This window comes from Halyomorpha halys, unplaced genomic scaffold (genome assembly GCF_000696795.3).
Source record: "Halyomorpha halys isolate HHAL.00 unplaced genomic scaffold, Hhal_1.1 Scaffold64.1, whole genome shotgun sequence".
Classification (NCBI taxonomy): Eukaryota; Metazoa; Arthropoda; class Insecta; order Hemiptera; family Pentatomidae; genus Halyomorpha; species Halyomorpha halys.
In genome coordinates this window covers 1,254,622-1,265,087 of record NW_027116348.1, presented here as the reverse complement: position 1 = coordinate 1,265,087, position 10,466 = coordinate 1,254,622, and the positions used below count along the sequence as shown (strand labels likewise).

Below are 10,466 nucleotides of genomic sequence, written 5' to 3'. Positions count from 1 at the left end.
AAATGAATAAAAAAAACTAAAAAAAAACTCTTAAACTCTTAAAGAATTAATACAGAGTTATCATTATAAACAAAAACTAATCATTGTAAAACAAAAACAAAATATTTTTATAACCTTCTTATAATAGTTCACTTCGAAACCACTAGAGGTACTAATTGACCGTATGAAATGTAAAAAAGAAGGTCTGGGTCTATTTAATGTGAGTTTACGTTTCGCCCCACGTTGCAGGGCTTGAAGAATAACAAAAAAATAAGAATGTAATCATATTTGTTTTTGGAATGAGTGGAAATAACGAAGAAATGTTGGAATGATTAATTTATTTATCAGGAATTCTCGGAATTGGACTACCTGCATTGTATGGCAACAGATAGCTATTCCATCGATAGAGATTACCTACATAGGACAGGCAGATCAGTACTCCTAATGCAAGCAATCCCGCTTCGAGATTTATTGCTAGTCCTTTAGGCTCAATAAGGGAGTAGCTGACTGTATTAGAAGGGAGAGATACTGTTTGAAGAAGTAACAAATAGTAGTCCCCTAACCGAATGTTCGCCAGTCAATTACTATTCAAAGCAGCGACAGGTAGCTTCGCTAAGCCTCAAACGTCCTGTTCCCACTGAACCGCATCTCTGTTGCCGCTTCCTAAGGCAGTTCTTCGCCCGTGTATGTACTATCTTGACGGAATACTAATGCACCGATCAGGCGAAAACATCTTGCAGAGTCATTCAACCAGATATAGCGAGATTTTTTTAGAAAAGTTCCAAAAGGAATATTATGTTATTTGATAAATAATAATAATATGTACCGCTATTTGTAAGGAAGTACTGTTACTAGACCAATGGTTGTGCAAGGAGGTGATTTGGTTAAAATCACGCTCGACCGATAGATTTTTAACCAATTAAGGGTGCCCAATTTAAGAGGCTGGGTGGACTCCAGGAGGGCTCCAAAACCCACAGGTGTTGACTCACGGCTACAGTGTAACAGAAAATCATTTTTTGCCGGATTCGAACTCATTTGATAAATATCATTATAAAATAATGTGCAACTCTCCTTTATGCATTCCTGATAGGACTAGTACATTTAAAAAAAAAGAAGGAAAAAAATATTCCGGGTTGTGGTTAATAAAAGCACAAAATAGTAGAAAAAACTATTTAATGTTAACCAAAGTTTAGCCCCGCTTAGCAGGGCTTTCCTAATGAAAAATGTCTTTTCCCAATATGAAATATTGTACCATTGGATTTATTTGAGCATATATTTATTTATTTTTTTCTAAAATGAGAGAACTTAATGTATGTTATGGTCTATCAAATATGACATCTCCTAATTGGGTGAAAATCTGGTGGTCAAGCGTGATTTTCTGACCAAATCACCTCCTTACACAACCGTTGATCTAGTAAAAGTACTTCTTTACAAAGTACTGGACCCCTGACCCTTCATGGGTTGTAGTGGTACAGATATAATTTTTTTTAATTAATCAAATATGAAACTTTCAATAACCTTGGCAGGATTGGGCAGATTGAGCATAAGTACTTTTTTTTTTTACGACCCCGAGGGGGAGTATATACAAGGGATTCTACTACACCCTATTCAAATCATAATGGAGGAGGAGGGTCAAGTTTTCACTCCATGAGACCGCATCAGAAATGCAAGTCAACCTCCTCCCACGCCGGATTAGAGCCTCCGACGTTGCATTCAGTTAAAGTTGGTGCTTTAACTCGCTCGGCTACAAACGACCCTTAATTGTACTTGACTACTGAGCAGCTGATTCCGTGCTATCTTCAGTATGATAATGGTTCAAATAAACCGTACTCCTTAAATTCTAAAATCTATACTAGTAGATCAAGTAGTGGTAAATTTGGATAATTTTCCCCCAAAATAACACCGTTTGTTACAAGTATGGTTAGTTTTTTATATTCATGGTGGTCAGCCTTATATGTACTTTTAGAAGTTACGTATAGAGAAAAAAAATCACTTCACTAGTCGCCCTAACTGGTGCCATTTCTACCCCATACTTTTATTTTAATATAATTTGAAGGGTATCATCTCTAATCTGTAGGATCCTCGTATCCTAAAGTACCCAGAAACACGACTAGGTTAATGATGACCTTATTAAGATTATATTTGTTTTACTCAAAACGTTTAAGCACAGAGTGCAATACTCACACTCAATTCAAGAGTACTTGTAAGTTATCGGTACTCAAGTAAAGCATTATGAATGAGTAAAGAAAATACTTAATAAAACCAGGTTTAATAAGACTATTTTTTTATAATAGTAAAAACAAGTTAAAATAATAGTACTGGCCGTTTAGTATTCTAAATTTATATCAACATTATCAATTCAATAATTAATTTTTATCAATTTATATAATTTTTTAAACAAGGAAATAAACTCTTGATCTTACTGTGTACACCGGTATTTTTTAATTAAAATATTTTTGTAAATTGTTATGAATACGAAAATAATCAAGTACGATATTACTCAAAATTATTGATTATAAGTTTAATCTTAATTTTAATTTAAGTTTGATGTAATCAATTACATAAATAATCAATTATTTTAAAGCATGATGTAGTCGATTAAAAAATAAATCTCAATTGTTCAGTATGTGTAATTGATTATACTTTGCATACATTTTTTTATTAAAATAAAACAATTAACCATGCTGAACTCTGTATCATGGTTTAACATGGGTATAAATGACAAGATTTGTATGGGTACATGTCTTGTAAATATCTCGAAGTATGAGTAGTGTGCCCAAGATGATGAGAGGTTTATAACATTAATGACTAAAAGTATTTCCAATTGTTTTTCATCAACGTTTTGTAAAGAAATCGACATTATTGACCCTTGTTTTGCGTTGGTTTCAATTAAAATCAATTTTTCTCTTTAATTTACTTTATGCACATAATGCATTGTATCCATTTCTGCTTCACGGAGTTCTTACTAGTAAGAGCGCCCTAAATATAAAATTTTAAATTTTAATAACACTTGGAAGAATAGTGAAACATGATAATTGTTGATAAGTAACGTGTCTTATTTCTCACACCTTCGAAGTCTAATAACAATACCAAAATACGTCTTAAAGAATAATTACACTGCAATATAATTTATTTTTATAAAGATTAATATCGAAATAATCCTTTCATACAAGATTAAATGAGTCGTTTTTTGATTATTGATACCGAAAATTGAACTATTGAACTCATAAATACAACATCGTTTATTATTGTTATTAATAATAAATATTATACATTAATTTGGTAAACAGTAATTTCAATCTAGCCAGATATCAGTTCAAGCATTCTGAGACTTAGGCCCCCATTCAAGGTTTAGTAATATGTTGGTCAAGTAGTCCAGTCAAAATGGGAAAATAAGGGAAAGTTAGGTAGAAATCTTTGGTTTTAACAAGTTTTTTACTTTCCAGAACATGAATCAGTTTTGTTGACAGATATGTTTTCAGGAACCTTGATTTTAGCGAACTCAAAAGAAACAATATTTTACATTATTTGCTCTTTTTCATCAAGGGACGACTGGACTCGAGCCTTTTCAGAAAAAAAATATAGTTTTTTTCTCAACAACTCTATTTGTTTTTGGAATGCTAAATACTAATTTCATCTTCCCATATTGCTAGTTGTTTGTTTTTATTTTTTCTATAGGAGATCAGGAAAAAAACAAAAAAAACATATTGCTAGTCGGAGGATTTACAACAAAAAAATCAAACCAAATTGTTGCAATTTTTTTTCAGTATTTTTCTTATAACTCAAAATCCAAGAATTTTTTTCGAAGATAAGCATCCAGTCAACAGTTAAAAATCACTAGATTTTCCACAAAATATGCATCTTATATATTTTGACCAGCCTGTGACAGCCCTAGAGCTCGTTTAAAATAGGTTCTCTGGGAACAACGCGAAAAGAAAACTCTCTTTTACCCGTCCGATAGTGATTCAGTGTCAACGATACATATCAGTACTGGCTATTCTACAAATTTAGACTGTAACTAGTGGTTAAAATGGAACTATTTTTCGTTTTTAACAGAAAACCGCTAAGCGGCTTTTCTTGAGGACTTGACAATTTCAAAGTTGCTTACCTTCCTGACTTCTCTCCAGAAACATTAAAGATAGAATTCAAGGGGGTGAATGGTTTAGATAGAGCACTAAGAAGCAAGTTTTACGCTTAACTCAGAAAATTAAAGATGGTTTCCTTCCCAAGCAGAATACACTTGCTGTATTTGCAAATTTCAAATAATTTGTAGATTTTGACAGAGTTAATCGGAATTTGCTGGTGGAAAAACTATACAACTGACAGGTCGACTGTTTACCTCAGTTAGGTCGTTTGTGCGCAAAGATTCATTAGAGTGCGTTACCAAGACGAAACCTTATATTTTCGACAACCTCGAAATGGTGTACCGCAGGGATCAGTATTAAGCTTGACACTCTTTAATATAATGATTGATCATATAATTTCTACACTGTCCTCTGTTCCAGGAGTCAATGTGTTATTGTATGCTGACGACTTGGCCTTCTGGGCAACATCTAATAACATTCCTTCCCTCGAGTCAGCCTTGAGTGTTGCACTAAGGCACCTTTCAAACTGGGGATCGTAAAATGATATGGAAATCAAGATCTCAAAGATTGAATTCCAGCTTTTTACTCCATCCACTAAGTGACACCCCGTCTCGCTATCACTTGATGGTAATATGTTGAGACAAACAAACTTTGCCACCTATCTTGGCATCAAGGTTAACATGGAGAGCTCATACTAATAATAACGTATCGAAGGGAACAAGGAGGTTGGACCAGCTGAAAGGACTGACGGGAATCAGATGGGGAATCCCCCAGGATGTGTTGGCACTAACCACCAAGACCTACATGTGACCTGCAATGGAGTACGGAGTAAAACTGCTAATGACCGCTTCTGGTTTGACCGTCAAAAATCTCGATGTAGCTCCAAAGTATGCCCTAAGAGTAATCACAGGTGGTGCGTGCTAAGTCAGTGTCTATTACAGTAATGGACGGGAATTGAACCTTTAAAATATAGACGAGAATTGGCTGCATTAACCTTTAGTAAACGCATCCGGTGGATAAAATCGAATTCGGGCTGACATATGCACCTGCTATAGGACGACAAATCATACAAACCACATTCCTATCAAAAAGTTTAAATCCTTGAGGGAAGAGTATTGCCTGGTCCAGTACCTTCAGAACTCCGAACAATTCCCATAGGTTCAAAACCTCATTTCTTCGTGGCACTGCCAGCTTTTACACATCGCCAGTCTTCAAGCAGAATACTCTACCATACGAACTCAAGGTCATTGTATTGGAAACTTTGCACACCCATTTCCGAAAAAAAATGGCTTAATATATGCACTGATGGATTAGTCATTGGAGCAATAGGAAAGGGAGAAGCAGTTGTGTACTCGGAGTTAAGATGTGTTGGTTACCTTGCCAGCAACTTTGATGGAAAAATCCACGCTATACACTGGCTTTAGATATGTTATTAGCAAACGTATTGCAAAAGCCGTTACTGTTTGTGACTCACAGGCTGCCACAGTCAGCCTATGCAATAACGGGTCGATAAATTCTAATGAAGTATTAGAGGGTAGACTACTGGAGGAGCTTCTAATAAGAGGTACTATTGTGGCTCTGCAATGGATACCTTCATACGTTAGAATCTGGTGAATCGAGCGGGCCGAAACATTAGCCAGAGGATCCCAGTTGCCCATACCTCACGCATCCACTAGTTTTGCTGTGGCTAAAAGTCTCATTAATGCGTCTTTGAGAAATAAGCTGCAAAAAATCTATCAGGAGTCCACAGAAGGAAAGCAGTGGGCTGCCCTCATCAGCTCAAGTGATAGTATACCTCTTGACTTTCCCCGCCACATATCGGTTGCCGCTTTTAAAGCTATAACTACGAATACTTGGATTCTAATCTTAACAGAATTGGAGTAAGAGATGATCCTCGGTGCTTATTTAGCTTCGAGTCAGACATGACATCCAACCACCTATATGACTGCCCTCAACTCAATGACGTTAAAAAAAATCATTGGCGATGATACCATGTGGTCCAAGTTTGCGACGCTTTATTAGGTTACCAAGACCTATATGGCGGAAGAGCCATGACCCTGCACCGTAGGGAAAAAAAAGTTCACCAAATTATTATCTTTTCAACTATGCTATATGGATGAAAAATTCGATCTCTTAGACTAAAGAAAGAACATTGCCTTAAAGTTATTGAGTGACCGCATTTTTTACCATTAAGACTTAGATTTTATTTTAACATAATTCTTTTTCACCATAGACTGAACTCTTTTCTTAGAATTATTCACTACTTCCTCACTTTTAGTACAGTATGTAACAAGGTTTTTTTAATGCAATCATTAATATTTACATTTATTGCTCTTTGTTTATTTAATTTACTTTTTTTTAACTCATTGGTGTTTTATCTTTATTTTTCATGATGGTTAGGACTCTTCTGTTAAATTCTATTCAATCCGGTAAAGAGAAAAGATATCGTAGAGAAATAGAGTTGCGCGGAAAGCGGTCTTAACAGTCCACAAGAGAGCTTATCGAAAATTCTGTTAGATTCTCTAAGCTTTGCTTATCGGCGGCTGGAATAATAGAAAAAAACATTCAAGCTAATGACATTACAGTGGGAAATTTCTCTAGAAAAAAAAATATATATAGTGGTTTCGTATGTGTATATATACATACATGAATCCCCTATTATTCATTCTCCAATATCTTTTTATTCTTTTCTAATCTTTTCATTCAACAATTTTGCATCACTATAATGTATTTTATTGATTAATATTTTTTTGCCCATGATTTTTCATTACTTTTCTTTCCATCAATGCTATGGTATAAAGAATTATTACCCTCTTCCGATATTGTTGCACGAAAAAAACATTATACTCGTAGCACGTGCTGACCTAAGCCGATAGAACAGTATTCTTCTGGTAGTTGGAATAGCTGACCGGATATCTTCCTAGAGAGCTAGTAGATAAACGTATCCAACTTTAGTCCTACAGGTTTTGTCAAAGTTCGTAACTCGACTAACGTATTGATACTTTATCACACTTATATTGACTTTAACATTCACCAAATATACTAGAATTATAATTCTTGCCATTTATAAACTTAATTTCGAATCATGACTAAGCTAATTGAATTATTCTCACGATAATAGCAACTTTATCGATCAAAATTGATCCATAAAGGTCGAAAAGACTTCTTAGAGCCCAGGAATAAAAAACTAAGAGCCTATTCATGAAGTTTTTAAGAAATCCTTTAAGGGTTTCTCTACTGGTTCCTGTTTAAAGATGATCTCGTCAGGTTTCCTTTCCTGAAATCGCATTTTAAAAATGTTCCTTAAGATTCTATTTTCTCAAAAAACAATACCCTTTAAGAACAATACTTTATAGTTTTTATATCATATATTTACTTTTCTAAAGTATGCCTTTAAATAAACAATTCCTTCTGGTAAAGATTTGGGTTAAGGGGTCTCTTAGCTATTGCCTTCAGAGTTTCCTAGAGTGAATTGAAATAACAAATGATTATCATTGACTTATTTAAATTACTTTTACTAACCACTGACGGTTCATAATTTCAGTCTTTACTATGAGCAGGGAACCAATGAAGAAACAACATTATCCACTTTGGAAAAAATTTCTTAAGGCCCAGAATTTTTTTTTTTTTAAATATAGAGGAAAATCGTATAATATAAAATAGGAGAAAGAAGAATTAAGAAGTAACCATATGATCACCTGATCTAATAACCTTTAGTAACCATGCTGTATTTTACCAAATAATAACTTACTAAGCATTATCTTTGTTGTCAACTTAAAATATCATGTGCTTGCTACGGTTATGGATGAGGAGGTTTAACAATTGTACAACAATATTATGTGCTCTTAATAAATGTGTATAAAACTAGTTTTGGTGTTTTCTAATGAACAAAACTTAACAAGAAAGTATGTTCAGTTAAAGTGATATTCGTAATAAGTTCGGCTTATTCGTGCTACAATAGAAAAATATCTGCTACCAGCTAGCTTCAAATCGTCACCAGACACACCTAGTGCTACAAAAGAATGGATGCATTGGCTAACAACATTCCAAAATTGTTTGGCCTTTACGGAATTCAGGTCTGAAAAAGACAAACTAAAGGTATTAATCAATTTTCTTTCTCCGAAAGCGTTCGAAATCATTATCACGTCCAGATTTCAAAACAACTCAGCCAAGACTTTGATTTCAAAGTTGTGAGTGCGACTGAACACAGATGAATATATTTAAGACTCATTTATAAATGGCTTTAATTCCACATACATTAAACCAAGCTTTTTGGAATACAAAACATTAAATTTGAATGATGCTATCGGATAGGTCCAGACCCTGGAAATGGCTCAAGAAAACGCTGAAAGTTACCGAAGTTCTAACTATGTGTAATCGATGTAAAAAAAATTGGACATTTTGCCAATGTGTGTCGTTCTAAGCCATATAATGATACTCCAGAATCTTCAGCTATATACGTATACATTATTCTTCAAAACAGTGTTAATTAAAGCTTAATAATGAAAGCTGCTATAGCCAAGAGATATTAGCGTTCTTAATATCTTAGTATTCATCAAAACCAAATTACGGGCGCTAGGTTATCAATATTTTTTAGTAATATTGTAAATTAGTTAAATTTTATTTAAGATGAAACATATTTGTTTTATATATTACAAGCGTAAAATTAATTAAAGTATGAAAACTTGTTAAATCAGAGAATCATTCACAACATTGACAAGTGAGGAGGATAATGATTGTTACACCCGAATTTGTTATAATGTATTAGCACTGACCTATGTATAGGACGTCCCTTATCTCGTATTCTATTAAGTGAGTGAGAAGTCTCACACCCACTGTGCTATAATGACGTCCCTTATCTCGTATTCAATTCTATAAAAATGACATTTATGATACAGAATATCCAGGAAGAATAAGGAATAATCATGTCAAGGTCAACATTATGCCTAAGCACCCAAGTGAAGTTTTGGAAGAACATTGTCAATATATAACGTTAAGTATTGTAGTGAAGCAGGAATTATGAAAGTATGTTAAAATTCAGCGGAAAATAACTAAAAAAAAAATTATTATTGATCATTGCTTCATACTCTCCTAAAAGATCGAAATACGAACTGCTATACCATCTGGGATTATCACAAAATATTCAAAAGAAATTAATGAAACTATCATGGCCGAACCGACATATTGACCAGTAATTCCCCTTCTACAAATATTGGAAATGGAATTGGAAAATAAGGTTGACCTCTAGTTAAACGTAAACGAAAAATCCAATAAGCTCAAATTGGAAAATACTACACGTAAAACTTCGTCCCGGGTAAAACCACGCCTATTCTTTCTTCTAATAAAAGAACAATCGAAAGCGAGGGACTTAATTAACAGTACAATCATTTTACTTAATCATAATATATCATCGCTGCTGTAAAATGAATAAATTATTGTTAATATAATACATCTGATGTAGAGAGAAAATGGTAGTCAATTAGATAAATAAAGAAGACTTTTTAAATAGAAAATTATTATTTATTATTACTCATATTAAGTTATATAATAATAGTATTACTAAATATACTTATTTATTATAAGTAGCATTGTTCTACTTATTTATCTACAACCAATTCGGATTTAATTAATAAATGACCCAGAGCATCTAATTAATATTATAAATTTATGTGGAATAACAAAAAAAAATGTGGGCGGCACTTTTGAAGATCGTCAAAATTTCACAATAAATAATAATAATATCTAGTCAAAATTTCAATTATTTTATTTCATGACTTCTTTATATGCAACCTGTATAACACAGGATAAATATGATTATTCTTACCAAAAAGTTGGAATCACTGTAAATTTTAGTCTTTTAAATTGAAATTTTACTCTTTATTACGGAAAACCCTGATTTTAATTTTTTTTTAAAACTCAATACAAGGTGTAAGGTGTCTGAATATAAGCTGAACCATTCTACAAGTTACTTCTACCGTCCATTTTTAAAACATTTTGTGTGATTTTCACTTGGTCGTAACACGAATCAATTTTGAGGCTAGATTTATCCAGTCTTTTTAATTTAAAATACCTCATAAAAGCATTCATTTTTTTTTAATTCCTTTTTTTAACACGAACACAGACATGGAAAAACTTTGTGTTCAAACTCATTTTTTTTTTTTTTGTTGTAACTATGTTAGTAAGTTACATTTTTGCGTTAGTTATAGAAGAAAAAAAATTCTCATATGAGCAGATAATGTTAGCGAATATTGTATATAGATTTCAACTAATGTTGAAAAATCACTCATTGTCAATATCTAAAGATACTTTTTCTTTGCTAAGCATGTTGGGGACAGCATTCAGCACAATTGAGTCAGTATTTCCAAGTTGTATTCCTTCTCCTCAATAATATCTTAAACTACA

General features: G+C 33.1%; 1 protein-coding gene across 2 annotated transcripts in view; it reads right to left on the bottom strand.

Annotated features, from left to right (window-relative positions):
- Positions 1 to 10,466, bottom strand: part of LOC106692638 (glutamate receptor ionotropic, NMDA 3A) — a 553,673-nt gene that overhangs the window by 314,772 nt on the left and 228,435 nt on the right. The window lies entirely within an intron of this gene.